The 26091-nt window shown below is 41.3% G+C and overlaps 3 long non-coding RNA genes across 7 annotated transcripts in view; 2 read left to right on the forward strand and 1 right to left on the reverse strand.

The window, feature by feature from the left end:
• Positions 1-12613, reverse strand: part of LOC144313679 (uncharacterized) — a 30994-nt gene extending 18381 nt beyond the window's left edge. Inside the window, exons 1-2 of the long non-coding RNA XR_013379308.1 lie at positions 8542-12613; positions 6441-6502 (exon numbers count right to left, since the gene is read on the reverse strand). This is a non-coding gene — a long non-coding RNA (uncharacterized LOC144313679). The remainder of the gene's footprint in view (positions 1-6440; positions 6503-8541) is intronic.
• Positions 6314-9141, forward strand: LOC144313680 (uncharacterized). Its single transcript, XR_013379309.1, has 2 exons — positions 6314-6442; positions 8461-9141. It is a non-coding gene; the product is annotated as an uncharacterized LOC144313680 (long non-coding RNA).
• LOC144313678 (uncharacterized) overlaps positions 11565-26091 on the forward strand; it is a 33682-nt gene continuing 19155 nt past the window's right edge. The window contains exons 1-5 of one of the 5 annotated variants that reach the window (XR_013379306.1): positions 11565-12115; positions 21682-21737; positions 22353-22602; positions 22710-22836; positions 23106-23297. This is a non-coding gene — a long non-coding RNA (uncharacterized LOC144313678). Of the gene's footprint in view, positions 12116-12744; positions 13335-14118; positions 14314-21681; positions 21738-22352; positions 22603-22709; positions 22837-23105; positions 23298-26091 lie in introns of those variants that run through there. The other 4 variants (XR_013379304.1, XR_013379307.1, XR_013379305.1 and 1 more) reach the window with 4 other exon arrangements.

Raw genomic sequence — 26091 nt, forward strand, 5'->3', positions numbered from 1 at the left:
TTATTAAAATAGCTATTGTACCATATGGGGCACCTGGGTGGCTCATTCAGTTAAGCATCTGACTTGATTTCAGCTCATGTCATGATCTCAGGGTCAGGAGATAGAGCTCCACATGGGGCTCTTGCTCCACACTCAGTGCCAAGTCCGTTTGAGATTCTCTCTGCACTCCCCTCTCTAAATAGATGATAGATAGATAGATAGATAGATAGATAGATAGATAGATAGATAGATGATAGAGTATTTTAAAATAAATTCACATAAAATGTGAACGTGAAACATAAAAGGTTTTACTTTTTGCCTATTATTTGTAAACAATGCAATAAAAATTTCAAGCATACATAAAAATATGTGTATGGTAATTCTTTCTGAATCCACTGCTCAGCTTCAGCAACCACCAACCTCATGGCTAACCCTGCCCCATTCACACTGTCATCCACTTCCTCCCTCCTATAGTATTTTGAAGGGAATTCCAAACATTACATAATCTTACCTATAAACATTTCAGCACTTATCTCTAAAGTGTAATGTAGGGGGCCTGGGTGACTCAGTGGTTGAGCATCTGCCTTTGGCTCAGGTTATGATCTTGGGGTCCTATGATTGAGTCCCACATTGGGCTCCTCGGAGGGAGCCTGCTTCTCCCTCTGCCTATGCCTCTGCTTGCCTGTGTCTCCTTTGAATAAATAAAATCTTTAAAAAATATAGTCTACTCTCTTTCCAGACAAACACAACACCATTATCACATCTAAAACAATTAGTAATCAGCCCTTAAAGTCATCAAATATGTAGTCAATGATCAAATTTCCAAAGTCTCATACATATCATAATTTAATATTTTAAAAAATCAAGATCCAAATAAAATCCATGCTTTGCAATTGACTGATTAATCTTCTAAGTCTCTTTTAAATTACTGGTCCTCCTCCATCTCTCTTCTCCCCACTTTGAAGTTTATTTTTCAAAAAACTGGGTTGCTTGTCCTAGAGTTTCGTCTCTCAGGATTTTGCTGATTGTATACTGGGATGGCATTTAGCATCTTTTTCTGTACTCTATTTTCTGTAAATTGGTAGTTGGAAGCTTGATCCATACGTATGATTTTTTAAGTGTTTTCTTTGGCTTTTGTCCCCCTTTATTCATTCAAGTGTTACTAAATACCTGCTATGTGTCCACTCTTGCTGGCTGCCACGTAAACAAAGATGCCTCAGGAATTTAGATAAGAGTGAAGGAAATGCATGCAAACAGAATTTTAATCAATGTGTTCAGTGTTTTTAAAAAGTGTAAAATATCTGCTAAGGAAACCCCAAAGAGGTAGCAACTAGCTCACCCAGGGAGGCTTTTTGAGGAGGTGCCTTTTGAACTGGGTTTTGAAAGTTGAGTAGGGGTTTTCCAGATGAGAACATAGGAAAAGAGGAAGAGGAGGCAATTTCTACTCTAAGAGATCAGCATGGGTGAAGGCAGAAAATTGTATGAGAAAATAAGTACAACTCAAAGCTCTACCTGTCTAAGGTAGGAACACTGATAGCTGTGTTGCTGAACTACATAAAACATCTTTAACTCAAAAAAAAAAAAAAAAAAAAAAAAAAAAAAAAAAAAAAAACATCTTTAACTCACTCTCCCCCATTTCTACTTCAGGAAAACCAGCTGTTGGCTCCTTCCTTCTCAGTGTCTAGAGAAATTGGTGGCTTTTACAGAGTTGATGGTCTTGCCCAAGGGGAAAAGGAGCAGTATATGGAGAAGATTCCAAGAGCAGCAGAGAAGGAATAAGAGGAGATAAGAGGTCAGGGGATCTGAGCCCTCATGACAACTCTGGGCAGTGCCCAGCAGACTGGCCTGTGTCTGGGGCTTTTGGCAATTTCAGTCATGGGTGTAATATTTTACACACATATTTCGAGGCTGGCTTTGAGGGTCAGGTGAGTGAAGTTTATTCTTATCATTTCCTCAGCCCCCTTAGCACACTGTTTTCATCTCCTCTCATCTCTCTCATTTCCTCCTGCTGCCTCCTTCGCACCACCCCATTAATATCAGAGCAGAGTCTGATTCTGCCAATATGAGAAGATGCTAGGGAAGAAAGAACTGATGAATGGAGTGGAGAGTGATTGAAGCAGAAAGCTCCCAGGACAGCCTTCCTGGTATAATGTTCCTGACTATCCCAGGCTGCTGTCTCTGACACAGTGTGAATCCCCACCCCTGTTCGTATGCTAACCACATGTGATCCCCCATCCCTAACCCTCGGTGGACTACCCAACATTTTTTTTCTCATCATTTAAAAAAAATTTTATTATTTTTTCCTTCCAAGGTTTTACTTAAATTCAAGTTAGTTAACATATAATGCAGCATTAGTTTCAGGAGTAGAATTTAGTGACTCACCACTTATGTATAAAACTCAATGCTCATCACAAATTCTCTCCTTAATGTCCATCACCTATTTAGCACATCCCACCCCACCCCACCACCGCCCCCTCCTCCAGCAACCCTGTTTGTTCTCTATTGTCAAGAGTCTCTTATGGTTTGCTTCCCTGTTTTTATTTTATTTTGACACTTTGTGATCATTTCCATCCATGATCATGCTGATCCCTCTCATGTGGTACTCAGATCTCTCCCTTCTCTGATTGGCCAACTCCTACTCATTCTTTAAGGCCAGCTCTAGGCCTTCTGGAGCCTTCCACTCTGTCTAGCCTGGATGAACTGCTTCCACCCCTGTGCTCTCACAGCACATGCACAAATCTTTGTTCCTGTGTCCATCACTCTGTATGGTGACCATCTGCTTATATTCTCCATTTCTGTTCCATTTACCTCTTTCGGTATAGGGATTGTGATCCATTCCACTATTAGTCACATGCCTGGTCTAGTTCTGGCACACAGAAATATTCAGTAAACATTTGCTATGTGACTAATTGGAAGTATTAACTAGAAAAGTGTGCATCCTTTGCCTCACTCTTTTTTTTCTCCCAGTTATAAGAGGATATTATAGATAGTGATCTAGAAATAATGTCCTGACTTTACTATTGTGGCATAAGGCCTAAAAGTAAGACCCAATCTTATTTATGTCTTGACATCTAAGGAAAACTGCAAAATCATAAATGGCCTAAATGCAAGTTCTCCTTCCTACCCTACTCCAGAGGAAAAAGTGCCCCGGCCAAACAACCCTCCCTATCAAACCGATCAGGTGCCACTCCTGTTTATCCCTGAGTAATGGGTTTCAGTTCCCATCCCAGCCCTCGAAATTCAAACAAGCCAAAAACCTCCTCCCAGAGGAACCAGGGGCACCCTGCCCTCTTGAAACTACAAACAAGTTTGCCCCTAACAAGTTCATTCTGTTCCCAAGTGCAGACTGACCCTGTATGTGGTGTCCTCCTCTCTGGTCATCTGTATGAATGACTAATAACTTGCTCTCAGTCTCATCTGTCCAGTGTCAGATGTGTATTTGGCCTTCCCCAAAACCCTAGGATGGTAATCCCTCCTTCACCAATGGCATGAATAGGAGGCAATTAAAACAGCCATCAATTCCAGGACAGCAGTGATGGGGGGCGGGGGGGGGGTGAGAGCCAGGTTGGCAGGGATGTAGATCCAAAAGTTCTGATTCATCGTCCTTGTGAGTTTCATGCCATGCTGGGTTTCTGAGTTCCTAAGGTAGTACCAGAAATCTGTTTGGGCTTCCCAATGCCACTGATAAAAATTGAACAAAATGGGTGCCGCATATCTGAGTAAAGGCTACAGAGGTTCTGGACAATAATACTACGTATTGTGTAGTCCAGATATTTCAAAACATGGTAGCCATGAAGTGGAAATGTAATTTTTTAAAAAGATCTGCAGTGAAAATATCTGGCTTAGGGGATCCCTGGGATGCTCAGTGGTTTAGCGCCTACCTTTGGCTCAGGGCGTGATCCTGGAGTCACAGGATCAAGTCCTGCATCGGGCTCCCTGCGTGGAGCCTGCTTCTCCCTCTGCCTATGTCTCTGCATCTCTCTCTCTCTCTCTCTGTCTCTCTTGAATAAGTAAATAAAATCTTTTAAAAAATATCTGGCTTAGACCAAAGTAAGTTTCATAGGATTGCTGAAGGTTAAACTCTAAGAGAGCCCTAGGCTAATTTCCTTATATCCCATATTGCTTTGCCCTCTTTAACTCAACTTACTACAAGGGGAATCAGTTCAGAACCAAAGCACTGCCCAGCTGGGGTAACCCAAACAAGAGTATACTTCTTTGGTTTGAATGGTTTCCATAAATGCCTCACTTTCCACATGGCATTAGTATTGGAACAGAAGAGTTATTCTGAAACTGCATTTCAAGTTTGTGAAAGAACAGGCACATTCCAATCAGCAGCTTTGAGACAGAAACCACAATTTTAAGATGCAGAGCAGTATTTCTTCACTTAATAAAATACTTACCATATAGTAATTTTTAAGATCTAGGTACTAGAAAACCCTGATGAAAGAAATTGAAGTCACAAAGAAATGGAAAGGCATTCCAAAAAGAAAAAAAAAAAAAAAGAAAGAAAGAAAGGAAAGGCATTCCATGCTCATGGATTGGAAGAAAAATTTGTTAAAATGTCTATACTGGGATCCCTGGGTGGCGCAGCGGTTTGGCGCCTGCCTTTGGCCCAGGGCGCAATCCTGGAGACCCGGGATCGAATCCCACGTCGGGCTCCCGGTGCATGGAGCCTGCTTCTCCCTCTGCCTGTGTCTCTGCCTCTCTCTCTCTCTCTCTCTCTCTCTCTCTCTGTGACTATCATAAATAAATAAATAAATAAAATTAAAAATAAAATAAAATAAAATGTCTATACTACCCAAAGCAAGCTACACATTTAATGCAACCCCTATTAAAATACCAACAGCATTTTCCACAAAACTAGAACAAATAATCCTAAAATTTGTATGGAACCACAAAAGGCCCCAAATAACCAAAGCAATCTAGAAAAAGAAAAATGAAACTGGAGGTGTTACAATTCTGAACTTCAAGTTCTATTATGAAGCCATCATAATAGTCATCAAAACGGTACAGTACTGGCACAAAAATAGACACAGAGGTCAATGGAACAAGATAGAAAACCCAGAAATAAACTCACAATTATATAGTCAATTAGTCTTTGATAAAGGGGGCAAGCATATGCAATGGCAAAAAGATAGTCTCTGCAACAAATGGTGTTGGGAAAACTGGACAGCTACATGGCTGGAGCTACAGAGTATAAAGCTAAGCAAAATAAATCAGAGAAAGACAAATACCATGTGATTTCACTCAGATGTGGGATTTAAGAAACAAAACAGAGAACAAAGGGGGGGGGGGTGGGATACAAAACAAAAAACAGATTCTTACCTATAGAGAACAAACAGATGGTTACCAGAGGGGAGGTGGGTGGGGGATGGGTGAAATAGGTGAAGGGGCTTAAGAGTACACTTATCTTGATGAGCACTGGGTGATGTATGGAAATGTTGAATCACTATATTGTACACTTGAAACAATATGACTGTATGCAAACTACACTGGAATTAAAATAAAATAAAAATAAAAATAAACCACCTAAAAAAGATATAGGTATCAGAAAAATGGGAAGTAACAACCACCAAAACTAAAATGAAGAAAAATCTAAGCTTCAGAAATCTATCAAAGTGATGTTCTAAAAAAACAAAACAAAACAAAACAAAACAAAAAACAAACTTTCATTGCTGAATCATTCTTTTTTTTTTTTTTTTTTTTTTTAGCGTTTTGGTAACTAATTTCAAAAGTGACTTTAGTGAAAAGCTTAGATTCCATCCATAGTTGAAGTCCATAGTTCTCTGCATAATTGCCTGAGATCAGCAGGGTATTACTTAATAATACTGGGCATTATCAGATGAACACATCTGATAAATGTCTGGGACACTTTGGACAAGGCTCAAAGTCATTTTTTTTTTTCTGGGCAAAAAACAGTATACTAAAGATAAAGAATGGATTATATTCATTTTTCAAATTTTCTAAGTCTATTTTGACGTTTGCATATTACTATAAATTGCAATACTGTGTGTTATTATTTCAACTTGATCTTACTCTAGGAAGCACTTTATGAAAGCTAGCAATAACTATTACCTCAGCCTGAAAGGTGTGCTTGTTAATTTAGAAAAATCTAAATAAATAATAATGTTTCAGTAGTTCCATAGCTCTCCTTGTCATTTCCCACCAATATCCTCTTAGATAACCCAAAGATAGCACAGCAGACAACAGGTGCTGTGGCATAGATTGCCCCCCACCACAATGTTCAGTTCTATTTATAAATATTGTTCCATTCACCTTTATAGCAGAACATTGTTATGGAATAGTTACAGGAATCATCCATAGTCTCTCAGAACTAGAAACAGAACACAGAACTCTTGCTCTTGACTTTTCACACTGACTACTGGACCCTTGAAACTTCTAGTGTGCTAAGGGATATTGACAGCTCTCGTGGTCCAGCCCTCATTTCCAGACATACTCACATGTAAGTGAATCTCAGGGAAACACTGGCCCAGGGTATCCTTTTCGCCAGTCTTCTAAGAGGCTGTGGGAGAAGTGATAGGAAGCCTGTGGTCAGAAGTCTGGGTTCCAATCCTGGTTTTGTCACTAACTAGCAGAGTATCCTTTGGCAATTTCCTCTTTCTGGGCCTCACTTTCCTTTATCTGTAAAATGAAGACACTGGACCAGATGATCTTCAAAGGTTCTTTCAGGTACAAATTTTTATGTACACTAGATGATATCGAAAGATAATCACAACAGTCCCTTCTACTTCCTATTTCCTGCCCTTCAAAAAATAATTTACCTAATAATTATACTAAAATGCACACATTTTGACAAATGTATACACCTATGTATACACCACCACAATCAAGGTGCAGACATCTCAATCACTCCAATAGGTTCCCCCATGCCCTTTTGCTGTCAATCTCCACCCTCCAGCCCTAGGCAACCAGTCATGTGAAGCTTTTTGTCACACTAGATTACTTTACCTTTTCTAGAATTTCATATAAAAAGACTCATACAGGGGCACCTGGGTGGCTCAGTGGTTGAGTGTCTGCCTTTGGCTCAGGTCATGATCCCAGGGTCCTGGGATCAAGTTCTACATCAGTTCCCCCAGAGGGAGCCTGCTTCTCCCTCTGCCTATGTCTCTGCCTATCTATGTCTCTCATGAGAAAATAAACCCCAAATCTTGAAAAAAATAAAACAATAAAGAGAATCATACAGAATGTATGCTTTCACAAGAGTCTTCTTTCACTCAGCATAACCACATCTTTTTTTGTAATGTGCCTGTATCATTCTCCCATCCAGAGTGGGATCTGTTTCCCAATCTCTTGAATCCATGCTGGCCCTCCGACTTGCTTTGGCTAACAGAATGTAGGGAGAGTAATGCTTATGTGATCCCTTTCATCCCCTTGGAAGACAGCCACCATGTAAAAATGCTTGAGCTAGGCTACTAAATTATGTGAGACCACAGGGAGAGAGAGAGGTATGGCATCTGGAGGGGAACCAGACATGTGGGTGAGGCCACCTTGGATCTCTAGCACCAGTTAAGGTATTCTAGTCAAGACCACATAGAGCAGAGCCATCCTCACTGAGCCCTGCGTGAATTCCCAGAGTTGTGAGCAAATAAAACGGTCTTTGTTTCAGCCACTAAATTGGAGAGTGGCTTGTAACGACAGTAGTTAACTGAAACGAGTATTCTGCCCTGTTTTCTTTATCCATCAGATTTCTTTCAGACCCCAGAACTATTCAACAACTATACAAATGTTTTACCTGAAATCACTTCTACTTCTCTTACTCCCTTTTCTTCTCATTTTAAATTGAGGTATAAATGGCATACAACATTATATTAGTTTCAAGTGTAGAACATAATGAGTCAATATTGGTATATCCTATGCAATAAAATGATCACCATAAGCCTAGTTAACATCCATCACCACAGTTACAGATTTGCATGTGTGTGTGGTGGAAACTTCTAAGATTTACTCTCTTAGCAAGTTTCAAATGTGCAATATAGTATGATTAACTGTAGCTGCCGTGTTGTACACTACATCCCTAGGACTTGTTTATTTTATAGCTGGAACTTTGTACCTCTTGGTCCTCTTCATCTACTTTGGCCCTCCCCCCAACAACCTCTAGCAACTATCACTTTGTTCTCTATTTATGAGGTTGGGGTTTTTTGTTTCTCTCTCTTTTTTTTTTTTTTTTAGATTCCATATAGAAGTGAGAACTTAAAACATTTGTCTTTCTCTGCATGACCTAGTTCACTTAGCATAATGCCCTCGAGGTCCATCCATAATGTCTTGTTCCCTTTTCATATGGTTCTTCTTCAAGTATCATAAATTGCACTAAACGCTAACTGCATGATAACCCTGTTACTTACATGGGCTTGAAAACTGTAAGGTGTTTTGGTTTTGTTGTTGTTTTGTTTTGTTTTGTTTTTTTAGATTTCACTTTTGCAGGTTAAAAAAAATCTCAAATTCCTTTTCTCTTCCCTTCAGATCTATTGTCTAGCATTTGGTTTACAGCATGTTCTAGGGAAAAGAATGCCAAGTTGGGAGCTAGGAGCACTCACTTCATACCTAACAAGCTGTATGGTTCCGGGCAAGTTTGAAAGCTTCATGCACCTGATTTTCTCCATGTAAGCTATGTCTTGGGCTGGTAGAGAGAAGATAAACTGTCAAAACAGATGGAAGAGTTCTTTAAAAGCAAAAGTACTTTTCATTTCCATAACTCTGACAGCCTCTCCGTGTGTCAAGTTCTCTGTGATAGGATTAAACATGCAAGATACTTTCACCAATCACCTGGAAGACAAGATAAACACTATTTCTGCCTTACAGCTTCTTGTTGGGAGAAATGAGAGATGTGTGAGGGGGTGGGTGGGGGAATGGGGGGTGTATGGGGGTGTGTATGTTTTACTTTTCTTCATATAATGTTTTGTTGTGGGCCATTAGGACTTGTTATGGTCAGGCAAAATCTGGTGAAGGAGATGCTCTCATGGAAGGATGAAAGCTGAGGTTTACGGGAAGAGATGCACTGGTCTGTGGGGGACTTAATAACTATAAGGCTTAAGATTTTTAGAAGCCTCCCCTAGCAACAAAAAAATTAGGGGAGTCCCATCTCTCTCCCCAAATATAATTCTAAATAAAAAATCATGTAAACCATAAAATAAAGGTAAAGAAGCCTTTACTGATTTCTGATTTGCACCATGATAGTTAACTTCAATGCTTTGTTTGAAATAACAAATACAATCTGATTTTTTTCTTTTCTTTTTTTTTTTTTTTTTTTTTTTTTTATGGTGCCCCTGTTTGGGGGGATTATATCATGGTAGCAGCAGTAGCATCATCTGTGAACTAGTTAGAAGTGCTAATTATTGGGGCCGTACCCCAAATCTACTGAATCAGACTCAGGGTGTAGGAACTAGTGATTTGCGTTTGAACAAGCCCTTTCAGGTGATTCTGAAATGCTGAGGTTTGAGAAACACTGCTTTAGATACTTAGCTGCCCACTGCACTGTTTCTCAAACTGGCTTTCATTCAAATTTTCCAAGACCTTTAGAAAAATGCGAGTGTTGGGACTCTACTTCCAAGGATTCTAATTCTTTGGTCGGGGCAGGCCCAAGAAGCCAGTATTTTTTAAGGTCTCCCAGGCGATTCTAACATGCTAACCAGGGTTGAGAATCACTAGCATGCTGGAGAATACAACTCTAACCCTTAGGCTTGAGCAATTCCGGGTGGGGAAGAGATGAGAAAAGATGGGGAGGACAGAGAGGAGGTATGCTTTCAGTTTAGGGTGAAAAGAATGAGCAGGAATATAGGATAGCTCAGGAATGTTTAAGCAAAGTTGAACTTTAACACATTTAAATGTGAAATGGGGAAGGCCACAGTTCATAGTTAACCCAGGATCTTATGTGAGCATTTTAGACTGAATGAAAGGAAGAAAATTTAGAGGAAATTGGTGGAAGAGAGCAGAATTAGTACAACTATAATAACAGAGGCTTGGATTCCTTCTGGTACTAGAACCTTATTGTTCATTTATATTCTGAGTTTCCACTAGAATCTTACTGTTCATTTATATTCTGAGTTTCCACATCAGCATTTAGTTTATTCCTTAAGAAAATAAAATCTGGTAAAGGAATACTTTTGTTTTTAAAATTTTGTTTAATATTGCTGTTCTCCATATTATGTTTTATTGTATGTTACTATAAGATTGGTATGGTCAGGTAAAGTCTAGGTGAAGGAAACATTCTCATGGAAGGGTGAAAGCTGCTTGGATAGTAATTATCTTCACTTACAGCCAACTAAAGGAATCCAGGAGAGTCATTTTTAAACTTTCAAAAATTATAGCCATAAAAAGAAAATTTGAGAAATGGACTTTTTCTGGCCAAAACTTAGGTTTTAAAAGGATTTTATTTTTAAAGGATGCAGTGAAAGGATGGAAGGGGCCTGAAAGTGGAACAATATAAAGCAAGGGAGAGATTTCTGTTTCTTTCTTCCCACTGCTATATCTACAGCACCTGGAACAATGCCTAGCACATAATATTCAATAAATAAAGTGTATTTGTTGAATGATCTTCCAGGATACCTCCAATTTTGCATACCAGGATGCCATGATTACTGGATGACTGAGGCATTGACTTATAAGATTTTAAACTTAGTTTTCCAACCTATCAGGTATACTCTGACAGGTTATTATAAACTCTCCTAGTCAAGGTTTGGTTGTGGTCCTTTCCTAACCAAAGTGTCAGAGAAAAGGAGGTTGAGACAGGATAATTCCTTAAAGGAGTTGGTTATTCTGATTCTCTTCACTCTCAAACACTCCATTTTCATTTCCTTGGAAACCAATCCGGGGCACCTGGGTGGCTCCTTCGGTTAAGTGTCTCTTGGTTTTCGCTCATGTCACAATCTTAGGGATGTGAGATCCAGTCCCGTGCCTGGGGCTGGCACTCGTCAGAGTCTGCTTGTCCCCATCCCTCTCTTTCTGCCTCTCCCCTCACTCTTGTGGGCACGTGAGAGTGCTCTCTCCCACTCGCTCAAATAAAATTCTTAAAAAAATCCATCATTTATGAATCAGCCATTTTTGAAGGGGCGTTCAGGTAGTAAGTATTCAGCCAGCTAATTTTCGTGTAAAACACACTCTTCAGATGTGTAATAGACATGAGAGGCTCCAGGACAGAAAAATATATACGTAACATTGACATGTATAATGTGTTCTCGATGTCCCGAAGCCCCATGTCTTGCTCATCAGACAGGCCACCTAAACTCTCAGAGGTGAGCATGTGCCCAGGGTTACCAGGAATCCATCTTCCTCACAGAGTTTTCGGTAGGCTTCCCTCAGAAAATCAAGCCCCAGAAAGAAGAGAAAGCAACCTGAAAGCGCCAGCTCATTTATCTTCCTATTCTTCTTTGGAAAACGGAATGGTGGTGTGACTATCTTTTGGCTTATTCCTTATCAATTACGGCTCCACGACGCAAAGCGCACGTTTGACGAGATCCATTTTCCTGGCGTCACGTGGCTTCCGGGTTGGTGATTCCCTCACAATGCCTTTACGTCACGCGTCACGTCTGTTTGGAAATCACCCATTTCACTAGATATTTGCAAAGCCCCCAGTACTTTGCCAGGTACCGCTCTAGGCTCCAGGGAACGACAGTACACAAGTAGCAAGTGGGGAGAGACGCCAATAAATGTGTAAAAATACACGTTATCAGGTGGTTATAAACGCAGTGAAGAAATAAAAGAGGGGTATGGGAGAGCAGCAGGAAGGAGTTGTAAATCCAAACCTTGCTGCTATTATTATATTGTGAATAGAATATTACACAGGCTGCTGTGTAATCCCACAGTGGAGGGCTTCTCGGGGGACTGCCAGCCCTTCCTGGGCCCAGCTGCCTCTCCTCCTCCCGCTGGCACCTTCCCTGGCTCCCCAAGTGGCTGTGAGCTCCCTGTCCTCCCCCCCCCCCCCCCCCCCCCGCCGGGGCCTGCGTCGGAGGCACCCGGGTGGATCCAACCAAACAAACGCGGGCGCTCCGTGTGCCTGAGCATCGCCCACCTCCACCGTTTCCTCATTATTCCCGAGACAGCTCTGGATGCTGCTGAAGGGCCCATAAAGCCCTCGGTTACGTCAACAGTTTTCGGGTGGCTGACGACTAACATAAAGGAGGTAAAGTCAAGGCGGGTGGCAGCTCTTTCCTGCGGCAGACACCGGGGCTCAAATCTGAAGAAAAAGGTGGGGAGGAAAATGCAGATTTTTCCCCCCTCTAATTGATATGGGAAAAAAAAAAAAAATTGCGGGCGGTCCCCGCGGAAGGCGGCCGGGCGGCCATTCAGGAGAGGCCGTGTCGCAGCAGCTCTTCTGCAGACAAAGCCTCCTTGTAAGTCCCTCTGCTGCCACCGGATCACCACGTTGGGAGTAAGAAAAACAGCGCTGCTGCTCCGTCAGGCGGCCACACAATAGCGGCGGGCGGGCGGGCGGGCCCTCCGCGCCACCGGGCCAAGCGCCGTCATCTTTGTTTCCCTTGCCGCCCTAAAGTGAGGCTCCACATGTTATCGCCCCGAGGAGGACCTGGGGCCGGCGTCCTTCCGGGGGCCGGGACCGCGCGGCGAGCCCTGGAAGCGGCGGACCCCCCGGACGCCCGCGCGCTCCGCCGGGGCCCCTCCAGCGGCTGCGGTCGACGGTTGACGCCGCGCCCACGCCGACGGCTCGGCGCCCGCGCCCCCGCCCCCGCCCCCACCCCCTCGCGCCCAGCGGCCGCGGCTGCAAGTAGCGCCGTCCGCGCGCGGAGGGAAACGCCCGGGCGGCGCGCGGTACGGCCTGCGCCTCGCCGTGACGCGTCCGCACAAACGCCGCGGCGCCCTCGCTGCCGCCGGCCCTCGCTCGGCGCCCGGAGCCCGGCCCGCGGTGGCTACGGAACTCCGCGGCGGCCCCGCCTCCGCCCCTGGAAGTGGCCACGGCCGGCCGCTCTGCGGGAGCAGACAGGTCTCGGAGGCCGGGGCGGCCGGGCCGGCGGCTCCGACGTCGTGGAGTCTCCGCGGGCCCCACGTCCCGAGCCTGTGAGCGGTCGGGCCCGTCGGCCCCCCCTCGGGCTGGACAGCAGGTGCCACGGGTCGGGCTGCGGAGCCTGCTGTGCCGAGCCGCCGCCGGTGCCGAGTCGGCCTGTCTCCCCCCACCCCCCCCACCGCTGGGCTCCCTGAGCCTTGGGTCCTTCCACTGTGCAGCACGATGGTTGTGAGGATTCCAGGTGAGATAATGCAGGTAAAGATGCCCGCCCCACGTTTAGCATGGAGTGTCAGCGCTCCGGAATAGGAATAAAAAGGGACACACTCTTCATACACGGAGCTACATGGATGGACCTGCAAAACCTTGTGCTGTGGGGGAAAAGGTAAACACAGAAGGCCTTAGTCTGAATGATTCCATTTATATGAAATTCTAGAAGAGGCAAAACTAGGGTGACGGGAAGCAGTTGCCTAGGATGGAATGCAAAGGAGCAGGAGGGGACCTTTTGGGGGTGATGGAACAATTCTATGTGTTGATAGGAGGGGGGGTTATGAGACACATAGTTGACAAAACTTATCTCACCGTCAGATCCAAATAAGTGAATTGTATCATATCCAAATTACACCTCCCAAATGGGGGAGAGGGATAGTTGAGGACTAAGGGACACGTTGGTTTACAAAACTTGAGACCTGGATGTGTGCTCTCTCTGAATTGAGGGGCTCCTCCTCCCCTAAGAAGCCGTGAACACCACCACTAGGAAGAGCTCAAGTCCTAGAAGGATACACTATACCAGGCCCGGTTTATGCACCTCCCCGCATATGCACAGTCCCGCCCCCAAACCCTTTCTCAGTCTCTTAGTGCAAAGGCCTGGCCTCTGCTTCTGTGGCTTCCTCTTGTGACGGTCCCCCTCTGGTTGAGGGTCAGGCTTCAGCACTGCCTCTCAGACCACGGTTCTGAGGTAGGAGGCTCTGGCTCCTCCCATCAGCCCCAGTGTCAGGTGAAAACCCTTGCGCTTCAACAGGCTCTGGCTTCCCAGGCACTAGCCTGGAGAGGTCATCTGGCAAACCCAGAAGAATGGGGCCATTTGAGCTCCGTGAGACAAATTTGCACCAAATAGAACAAAGCAAGAAGTAGCCATCATATAAATTCCTCCCCTTTTTTCTCCACAGACAGAAGGTCTCAAGACAAGATGGTTTTGTATGGTTTGTCTGGAAGCTTTCCTTGGGGACTGAGCAATCAGCTCTACTTTCTTGTGAAGTTGTTTTCGGCTCAGTGATGTACTGTCTTGTATTTGCTTCCTTTGCATTTCCTCTTACCCTTGCTGCCCTGGGATTGTACCTCCTAATAAAATCTTAGCACTTAAACTTGGCCTCAGGCTCTGCTTTCTAGGTAATCCTTTAGCAGCATTTGGGCTTTAGGTCTGTGCTTTACTGAAAATTTCACAGCCGCAATAACAAACAAAATTAAGGTTATTTTTGGCTCTGGCTTACTGTCTTGTTAACCCTAAACTGCTACTTTAAAAGGCAACCTTTTCAGTACTGAACACGTAAATTTATATATACATGCCTCTGTATGAAGTTGATAGAGATAAAACTTTGCTTTTCCATTTATTGGTTCCTAATATCTCAAAGTAAATTCCTAGAACACAGACATTTGTAGGTTTTAAATATTTGGAAGCTTAAAAAACTTGAACTGCATGTAGGTGCAAAAGAAATACGTGTATATTTCAAATGTATTTGAAAAATGTTTTTCATCATGATCATAACGTTACTAGTTGGGTGTCTAGTTATGTATTTTGTTTATTCATAAAACCATGCTGTCTTTCCTAAAATTTTATGTAAAAGCCTTTTAAAGCAACTTTTTCTTGAATGCTTTGCAAAAACAGTTTTTCTTTGCATTATTTTAATTTTTGAAGCCTTCAGTAAGCTTATATTTTTAATGATAACAGCCACTCGCTTTGTGGCCTGTTTTTTGCAACTTTGTCAGACCTTTCTCTTCCCTCCCACATGACTTGCCAACCATCTGTAACTTGATCAACAGTTATTTGAGATGGGATTGGTTAGGGTCATATGTTAAAAAGGACATTTCCACTTTCTTGACCACAAAATCCTTCCTTTCCTGGCCACTTAAATACTGTTACATAATCTACAAACATGTGGATCTAATGATATTCTACATACGTTGGCAAAGGTCACACCTGCAAATCTACCTTGGCACAATATTTTTTATGACTCCTTTTTATTGCTTATAATGTGGCCTATCAGAGTGTTTAAAAATTATTTTAGAAAAATGCTCTACCTTCATCAACATCGTCATAGTGAATTGATTTTTACAGAGAAAACTTTGTCATCCTATCATGTGAACAATTTTTAATCTTTGCATTTGAAAAATCTGCATTTCTATTTGGGATTAATTTCAATTACAAGTAAATATGAAACCAAGCTGTACACAGAAAGTATATAAACACATTTTCACAAAACGAAAAATCATTTAATCATACTTTCAGTTATAATATGTGGTATCAGAGGACATCCCATTAAGCAAATGTGAGCTACCTTTTAAATCCTAGTACTTGATTCTCTTCAAATATATAAAGACAGTTAATGTTCTTGCAAATGTACAGGTTTTATACATACAAATAGGTGTTGGCCCCTTCAGAATAGGCCATAAGCTTGCTGCAATTGTATTTCCATTACTCAAAACATTTTAAGAATTCTTTAGAAATTTGCCAAAAGAGACTGAGTCACATTTCTTTAAATGACATCATCCCATCAGTGGTAGAAAATCCTCCTCCTCTGAGATTAGATTTAATTTTTAGAAATACCCAAAACTCATTTGAAACCAGACCAACTTTAGTAACATTGCTTAGCAGGAGAAAATTCAACAAGAAAGAATAAAAATAAGTGAACTCAGTAATACTTAAATTAACTTTGAGAAAAGGAGAATTAAGGAAAGATTGAAGCAGAAATCAGTGAATTAGAAAACAAAAAATACAGTTACTGATCAATTCCAAAAGTTATTTTCTTGGAAAAAATAGGAAGAAAGTAGGGAAATATCTGGCAAATCTATAATAGCAATGGAAAAGTTTTTTTTTTTTTAATTATATGAGAATACTATATAGTTAGCTACATATTACTACATTTTTCTGGAAAAACACAAATCACTCAAATTGAATAAAGAAATAGGAAAAAAATAAGTAGATCAAAACCAGAGAAGAAATCAAAAAAGGTTTGGCCCTGTAGGCAAATTTTGAAGAACATATATTTTCTAAATGTATAAAGATATAAAAATTTAACCCATTTTATGAAGCAAATGTAATTATTGTAAAGCCTGTCAAAAATATTACAAAAAGTACAGTTAGAAAATATAAACTCATAAGAAATTCAATGCCAAAATTCCCCTTGAAAATATGACAAAATCAGGGGCACCTGACTGGCTCAGTCAGTGGAACATGTGACTTGATCTCCGGGTTGTGCACTTGAGCCCTACATTGGGTGGAGAGATTACTTAATAAAATCTTGGGGGTGCCTGAGTGACTCAGTTGGTTAATTGTCCAACTCGTGGTTTTGGCTCAGGTCATGATCTCAGAGTCATGGAATCAAGCCCTGTGTTGGGCTCCACACTGAACAGGGAGTCTCTTTGAGGATTCTCTCTCTTCCTCTCCATCTGCACCTCCCCACCATGATGTCTCTCTAAAATAAGCCTTTAAAAATAAAATCTTAAAAAAAAAAAAAGAAAATATGAACAAATTGAATTCAAGTAATTTTTAACATGATCAGGTATATTTTGCCCTAGAAATGCAAGGAATTTAGATAATACAATAATTGAAGTAACAAATCACATATGAAAACCCCTATCATCTTAATAGGTGATAAAAATCTAACACTCCTGATGAAAACAACAAAATTTTTAAAAACTTCTTGGTAAATACTAAACTAAGACCTAACATCATATCCTTAAATAAAGTTTTTTTAAAAAAATAATCATGCTAGGGGCACCTGTTGGCTCAGTGGTTGAGTGTCTGCCTTTGGCTCAGGTCATGATCCCGGGGTCCAAGATCGAGTCCCTCATTGGACTCCCCACAGGGAGCCTGCTTCTCTCTCTGTGTCTTTCATGAATAAATAAATAAAATCTTTTAAAAAAATAATCACGCTAATGGGTAAGACATCCAAATATAAGAAAGAGGAGAAAGTGTAAAGTTTATTCTTCAACCTCCCATTACCACCACTCTTCATTCCCAGAGGTGACCTCTATTAACAGTTTTACATATCCTCCCAGAAGTTTTCCATGCACATTAAAGGATATGACCATCCCCCTTGAAAAAAAACAAAATCATACTTTACATATTGTTTTGCACTTACTATTTTCATTGTGTAAAATACATTGGATATCTTCCCACATCAGTACATAGGTCTATCAAAATTTTTCATAAATCTGAGTTAGTGAATATACCATAATTTTTCACCTACCTACTGGGGAATATTTTGTCTAGTTTTCTACAATTATATATAGTTACAGTGAGCCTTCTTGAATACCTATGCGTATTGGTGCTAGTATAGGATTAATGCCTAACCATGGAATTGCTGGACCCATCTTTGGATAGATATTTGCAAATTAGCATCTAGAAAGGTTAGATTAGTTTATAATTGTACTAAGAGTGTTTGCAGAAATGTTGATAATTATCGAGGCTAGGTGATGGGCACATGAGAGAGTTCATTTTACTATTCAGTCTCCCTTTATGTATATTTTAAAATTTCAGTGCTTAATGATATGACGAGAGGCATTCTCATTAAAATCAGGTATAAAGATGCCTGCTATCAATACTGTTCTTTAAAATTATGCTGAAGTAATTCTTTAATAAGAAACAAATAAGTAAAAACAAAAAATAAAATATTGAAAAGCAAAAGAATATTTGCCTTTATTTGCCGATGATATTTTTTTGCCTAGAAATCTCAAGAGACTTGATTGAAAAGCTGTTATAACAATAAGTATTAAAAATCAGTAACTTTTCCAGTGATCCAGCAATAACCTGTTGGGATATATGTATTTTTTTAAAAGATCTATTTACATATAAATAGTATTGGCAAGAACTGGAAAGGATGGGTGCCCCAAAAAAAGAAAAAAAACCCACAAAAACAAGAAGATTTGAATAGATTGAGAAATCTGTTATGTCCCTAGAGAAATGTATCTATTCCTTTATTTGCAACTTTAACCAAAATCCCAATAGGATTTTTTTTTAAGTTGAAAAAATTGATTTCCATTTGGAGGAAAAAAATAGGAGTAACCAGACTACTTTGAAAAGGAAGAGTAATTACAGGAGATTCATTGTACCAGATGTTAATACGTACTGTAAAACTGCAATAATTACAGTGATTTTGAACTCCTGAGAAAAGATTGACAAATAGATTAATATTTCAGAAAAAATAGCCATGAAAGAAAATTCAACATACCAATAAATGATGCATCAGGCAATGAAGAGAACATAGATTATTCAATAACTAGTACTTGCAAGACTGGCCAATCATCTGGGAGAAAAAAAAATCATTTAGATGCTTATTTCATACTGTACACTGAAATCCATCCTAGATAAAGAGACAAATGGGAAGATGAAGCTGTAAATGAACTAAAAGAAAATACAAGTGAATATTTAAGGGATTTTGGATGGGAAGAAACTAACCACAAAAAAATGGAAGATATCTTATAGATATATTTGCTTAAGCATTGAGAACATCTATATGTCAATTATACAAACAATATTAATAAGTTGAGAAATAGATATTTGTCATAAATATAAAATGGCAGAGTTAGTATTTGTACCAAGGTCCTTAAAAGCTTTTTTTTTTTTTTAGTTTATTTATTCATGAGACGCAGTGAGAGAGGAAGAGACATAGGCAGAGGGAGAAGCAGGCTGCCCTGTGGGACTTGATCCCGGAACTCCAGGATCACGCCCTGAGTCAAAGGCAGACACTCAACCACTGAGCCACCCAGGCATTCCTGAGATTCTTGATCATGCCCTGAGTCAAAGGCAGATCTGCTCAACTGCTGAGCCACCCAGGTGTCCTTTAAAAAAGCCTTTTCAAAAAAGAAATCCCATCTGTTTTTATCCAAAAGCAGCATTAATGCATTTTGAGTTATGTGTTATGTGTTACAGATTCAAATGGGACCCCTTTGAAGAAGAAAATTCATTTGGAAGAATCATTTACCTCATTTTTAGAATGCTAGGTTTTTGTTGTTTATACGTTTTTTTTTTCTATGTCATTTCAGGTGATGATAGTTGGATTACAAATGCTTTTTGCCCAGTTTCTTTTTCAAAAGCACCCCTAAGATATTGTGCTTCCCTCTCTCCTCTGTCAAGAGGTTCACTTAACTCATCTCACTACACACCCAGGGGCAGATACTCTTACTGTCCCCATTTTCCGGATTAAGAAGGGTTTATCTTTGTGATGTAAGTACAAATAGGCTGGAAACTGAAATATCAAGATAATCAAATCGTTCAAAATAAAGTCATTGGAGAAGAAGCCAAGTCCAGTGAATAGGATTTAAGAAAGAGGCAGCTGTTAAAAATACCTGCCGGTTATACATGTGCTCATCCAGAATTCTTACATCCTGCCCCAACCTTGGCTGTCACAGACCATGCTCAAGTGAGATAACCTAGCACTCCACAGTTCCTAAATGAGGACCGGTCCCCAAAGGCCCAGGGCTGGAGAGAGATGGAGTTGTGGACGTGAACTGATGCCTAGACTTGTGCTAACACTCACTGGGGCATAAAACGGACTGTTCAAAGCATGTTCTGACCTTGTAATATGCACGAATTGTCTCATGAAACCATCACCAAACAACCCCAGGATTTGGGTACTTTTATGATGTCCATTTTCCACATTAGGAAATGAGTACAGAGAAGTTAAGTAGCTTGCTAACAATCTCACAGCTAGAAAATAATATTTGAACCAGGCAGTTGGGACTGGAGCCCAAGCGCCGTGGCCACATGTAACTGTGTAATAAAGCCCTTTCATCTACAGGAGCTCATTGGACCCTCACAACTTGGTGAGGTCAGAAAAATTCTCCCCAGTTTACACTAAGGTCAGAAATAAGTGAGTTATTGGAATTAGTAATTTTTTTTTTTTAATGATCTGAAAGAAGCTGACAGCAGAGCATATATGAGCATGTGATAAGAAATGACTGCAGGGGAAATAAGCCTTAGAAGACTTGGATCAGAGAAAGAAATGCCGTGAACTTTAAATAAAGTACAAACTGCATGGATGGGAAGGGAGCTGGGAACAGGCAAGAAGAGTTTATCCTGAGCACAGCTAGCTCAGGACCCATCAGGTTTATAACAATGCTAGATGATAAACAGTGAAAGAAATCACATCCATCATGTCGAACTCGTCTGCCTTCCTGAAATACTAGCTCCTACTCCATGTCACTGTTGGTCTAAGAATCCTGTTGATAATTTAGGTCTCTATTTATGTACCTGGCCTTTACTGCTTCAGATAACAAGGCTACAAGTTGTGTAAACCACCAAAACAAAGCTCCCCTCACACAATAGCATCTTCACCTAGTTTTAAAATACAATCATGATAATAAAGTTGGGACAAATACTTTTAGAATTTCCTTACCTATAACCAAACTAATATTAGTTGACTTCTGAACTTGTTGCTTACTTTTCGATTACATTATTTTTTATGCCTGCGGTGTTGCAAATACAAAAGAACTTCACAGGAAGCATACGTGTTTTGAGAAACTTACTTTTATGAAATAATCCATATTAATTGCCCTGGAACTCTATTTAAAAGGAAAATAGGGGCTCCTGGGTGGCTCAGTTGGTTGGGCATCTGCCGGGGTCCTGGGATCAAGCCTCCAGTCAGGCTCCTTGCTCAGTGGGGAGCCTGCTTCTCCCTTTCCTCCTTGCTTGTGTTCTCTGTTGCTATCTCTGTCTCTCTCTTCAAATAAACAAAATCTTTAAAAAATAAATAAAAGTAGGAAAATAATTTATGTAACTCTCACCTACTCATTTATCTGATTTTGTTCAAGTCTGAACTGACAGGTATCAGAAAAGATAAATATATCCTAAACTCATTTCAAAATATTCTTGGGATGCCTGGGTGGTTCAGTGGTTGAGTGTCTGCCTTTGGCTCGGGGCATGATCCTGGAGTCCCAGGATTGAGTCCCACGTTGGGCTTCCTGCGTGGAGCCTGCTTCTCCCTCTGCCTGTGTCTCTGCCTCTCTCTCATGAATAAATAAAATCTTAAAAAAAAAAAATGTTCTTAAAGTCAAGATGCCCCATCAACTACAAGGGAAATTCTTTTACCTACTGTAAATTACAGCATTTACCTCAAGTTTTATGTAATGTTATATCAGTATCATAAGATTTATCACAAGAACATTATCTCTTTATATTTTCATAAATAAATTTCCATCCAAGTCATCTCTCAAAAGTGAGTGAATTCCATTCCTTTCTAACTTCCCTTTCCTGCTCCAAACACACATTCTTCTATAATTTTTGGCCATCAAAATCTTTCAGTGACCTGTAGCAACCAAACAGGTTTCCAGTATTTGATCTCAAATTGTTTTAAAAAAAATAGGGGGATTGTTCAGACTGAAATATTTGGCTATGCCTCAGGGGAAAAAATAAAAGGCACTCTTAATCCATGGTTCTAACAACATTGTTCTGATTTCTTTTCTTTCCTTTTTTTTTTTTTTTTATTGCTGGTGCTGGCATGAATGAAATGTAGGATGATTCATCTCATGAGAATTTGAATGCTGGTGGAAAATTGTACAGAAAATCCAGGTAAGTTGAAGGAGGAAAAAGATCAGGGATTTGTGAGAAAATTCATCAGAAACTGATGAGAGGCTCTGTGAATGCAGGAAAACAAACATAGCCGGCTGGAACTCTAATATTTGAAGCTTGCTAAAGACCAGCGACATAGGACACCAGGACAGCAGAAGAGCCGAGGGTGAAAAGTTTCTGAGCTGGCTATTAAATAGATGTAACTCACGGACGAATGTGCCCATGTGGGATTTTAATTACTCAGACATCTGTTTAGCGAAGTGTACTACTAAATAGGGATCAAATACAGAGATCAAATTACGTGGGGAGGAGAGTGGAGATGACATTCATGACTCAGAAAGGAGAGCTATCGGCCAGGGGAAAATCAATCCTGGCTTTACATCTCACCAACAGAGAAGCAATTATTTTAGATGTGGGGCTGGTTAGCATCCTAGGTCATGAATTTAATTAAATAACCCTCGAGTGGCAGAAAACAGAACAAACCACTGTATTTAACTGTCAGTAAGACATGCTGCAAATAAATGGTCCAAATTCCTGCTCTCTTCCTTCCCTCCTCCCACACAGATTTGGTGTAGTCCTCTTAAATTCACAGCTCTCTTCCCTTTCCTAATTTAGCCCGCCCTTCCCAGCGGCAGCCAGTAAACTCATCTAAGCAGACGCTTAAGTCGGAGGCAGGATTTGACTTCAACATTTTCACAATGAGATGCTTGGGAAGATGGAAGAGATGGGGCAGGGATTTGGGCACCTTCCTCAGGCTCAATGAAAATGCCTGATAACTCCGAGAAATAATCCTGGAATCAAAAGAATTCTGTGGCCCTCTTGTTGACAGCACCTTGGAAAAGAAGCTGAAGGAGACTCAAAACAAGTAGTTGGGGGGTTGGTACCTGGGTGGCTCAGTGGTTGATCATGTGCCTTTGGCTCAGGGTGTGATCCCGGGGTCCTGGATTGAGTTCCATATCCGGCTCCCTGCAGGGAACCTGCTTCTCCTTCTGCCTGTGTCTCTGTGTCTCTCATGAATAAATAAAATCTTAAAACCAAACAAGTAGTTGGAGGAAGAACTGTTGGAGAGATTCCTAAGCAGAAAAGAGAGGAAGAGAAGGTACTCAACTTTTAAAATGAATACTTAAAACCCACCCTTCCTGGGCTCTGCCCCTCACAGTCCTCTGCTGAGCTCCAGTCAGCAGTCTATGCACAGTCCCTCGCCTGTAGCTGAAGAAAGACGGCTTTTTAGAGCCTTCACCCCAACTCTCCACTCAGCATTCCTTTCCACCTCTCACCACTTCCTTCTGTGACACTATCATTCTCTCAGCAACCAGCTTAGGACACTGGTTTCCTCTAAAGTGCTTTTCTTCTGCTTGCAAATAACAGAAACCAACTGGAGAGAACCTAAGTGTAAATGTACTGGAAGGATACTCAGGACATCATGGAATCCAGGGAAGAGTGAAACCACCAAGCCTTCCCCTGGGAGAGTTGGCCCAGGAAGCCCACCGGTTCCTCCAGAGCATGGCACCAGCGACCCTGTCAAATCCAAAGTTTCCGGCATTGATTCACATGCACAGAGTATGTATTCAAGCTTGCACAGTTTAATAAACTGAGAATTATACTACATGTGGGCTCATTCCTTTGAAACAGGTCTTTTTGGCTACCATGTTAAAGCCCTAAGGAGAACTGCTTCAGGCAGTGCTAACTTGAGTTGAGTGGCTGTGGCTGACAATATACCCAGATTCCAATGCCCAGTGTAAACCAAGTGGCAGCAGCCTTGGCAGTGCAGCTTGAAGAGAGCCTGTTCTAGCTTGGGCAGACTACTTTCAGAGTGTCCTTGCCAAAGGCTCTGGTGCCAACCACCATCAAGGCCCCAAGGAACTCTGCAGTGACTACTGATCTACTGAGTGCCAGGCAGCCAGGCTAAGCGATATGTTGAATACAAAGATGAGTTCCTGACCTCATGGTGCTGAAACCCAGACCTGTATCTCTTGTGTGAGCAGCAATCTGAAGACCTCTAAGAATAATTTTTCACATGAAAACTGCTTTTTTTTAACTCCCTCCCTACTCCCACTCCTATCCCCGGTCTTCGTTGAGAAATCCAAAGATTTGCCTGACCCGTGAGGCAGGCTCATCCTAAATGAAGTTAAGATAAATCACCCCTTATATTCAGAGCCTTTGTTAGGCTTAATTAGAGGAGAATCGAGACATGATTAACCACAGCCAGGTGTCACTTATTTATATGATGTGACTTGGAAGGGAAGTGGTTATGATATTGTGTGGGTGTGGAATTACTTTTGGAAATACAACCAATTTTTTCTTCCCCATCTGAGTAAGTTAGAAGCTTCTGATCAGCAAGAGCTGCTAAGGCCAGAAAGAGGCTAGCCAGGGTTAAATTCACACAGTGTCTGAAACTGTGGCTTGGGCCTAGATCTGAGAAAATCTGATGTTCTGGTTTGGTTTGATTCCAATTTAAACTAGTTGCCTAAGTGCTCTTGAGTGTTGGGGGGATTCAAGTGAAGGTGTTAATTTTAAGAGTTAGCAAATTATTAAGGCTCGTTCAGGTTGTGGGTTGAGGATTTAATTCAGTTCATATTTGTGGTAAGGACAGAAACTAGGTCTGCCTAGGAAAGAGCTGCAGCTGGGGAATGGGTGCCTGGGCCTGTGGGTGCGTGGGCTCGCAGCTTTGAAGAGGAGCGTCCATTACAGTTCATCCCTTGTGCTGCTCAGACCCAGCTGCTGCTGCTTCCCTTGTTTTACCGAAGTGCAGTGGACACTCAGTGTTACGTTAGTTGCAGGTGAACAACACAGTGATTCCACACCTCTCTACCTTATGCTGTGCTCACCACAGGTGTAGCTCCCACCTGTCCCCATATCACGCTGTTACAGCACCCCTGACTATATTCTGTACACTCTGCTTTTCTCCCTGTGTCTTATTCATCCCATCACTGGAAGCCTGGACCTCCCCATCTCTAGTACCCATTTTACACAGCCCCACACTCTTCTCCCTTCTGGCAACCATTAGTTGTATTTATGGGCCTGTTCCTGCTTTTTGTGTGTGTTCCTTGTTCATTTGTTTCTTAGATTCTCTGTATAAGTGAAATCATATTATATTTTTCTTTGTCTTGTGTCACTTAGCATAATACTCTCTAGGTCCATCCATGTTGGCACAATTGGCAAGATTTCAGTTTTATAACTGTATTATTCCAGTGTGTGTGTGTATATGCACACACACTCTGCATCTTCTTTATCCGTTCATGTATTGATAGGTGCTCGGGTTGCTTCCGTATTTTGGCTGTTATAAACAATGTTGCAGTAAACATATGGGGGTACATATATCTTTTCAAATTAGTGTTTTCATTTTCTTTGGGTAAATACCTAGTAGTGGAATTATTGGATCATGTGGTATTTCTATTTTTAATTTTTTGAGGAATCTCCATGCTGTTTTTCACGGTGACTGCACCAGTTTACATTCCCACCAACAGTGCATGAGAGTTACTTTTTCTCCATATCCTCACCAACACTTATTATTTCTTGTCCTTTTGTGTCTAGTCATTTTGACAGGTGTAAGGTGAGATCTCATTGTGGCTTTTATTTGCATTTCCCTGATGAGGAGTGATGTTGAGCATCTTTTCCTGTGCCACCAACTGTTTCTTATGGTAAATTCATCCACCTAATAATCCCAACTCTAGGATTCTGATTGGCTTTTATTGCTGGGGAAACTTACAAGATTTGTGGGCAAGCTACAGTTGCTACAGCTGCAATAGATCTCAAGCCTTCAGTAATTGACACTTCTCCACCACCCATTCTAGGTCTGCCTCAGCTAGCATCCATGCTGTCTAGGCATATTGTCTGGTAGGGTGACCCAAATCCTCATCTCCACCATTCCCATCTTAGATTATGGCTTCTGTTCTTGTCTGTTTACTGTTAAAACTGGGGATGGGAGCATCAGGAGATTCCATTGGATCATTTGTGTGCCAAAAATTGTTCCCTCTCTGAATTCTGTAACAGAGCTTTACCCTCCCCTGATGATCAGGATCAATGATGTCTGCTAGTTTAGTGACTCCTTGACTTCCTGCTGGTGTCTCGGCCTAAGGAGACTAAAGTGACTTGAATTGCAGCTATAGAATAAAGTACAGTGAGACTCTGAAGTGAAGTATCATCCCCCTAGGTACGAGACCTCCTGACCCACAGATCTAAAATGGGGACATGAAGCACAAACCTTCCAAGTGTACCACTGGGAATGCCACCCACTTTCCCACATAGTTCTACCTACTGGGGACACAGTACCACATAATAGTTACTGATTAGGGTGGCATCTCAACCTCAAATGTATCATCTCCAAGCCAGAGCCTTAACTGTATCTTTAAGA

The sequence above is a fragment of the Canis aureus genome, chromosome 5 (genome assembly GCF_053574225.1).
Source record: "Canis aureus isolate CA01 chromosome 5, VMU_Caureus_v.1.0, whole genome shotgun sequence".
Taxonomy (NCBI): domain Eukaryota; kingdom Metazoa; phylum Chordata; class Mammalia; order Carnivora; family Canidae; genus Canis; species Canis aureus.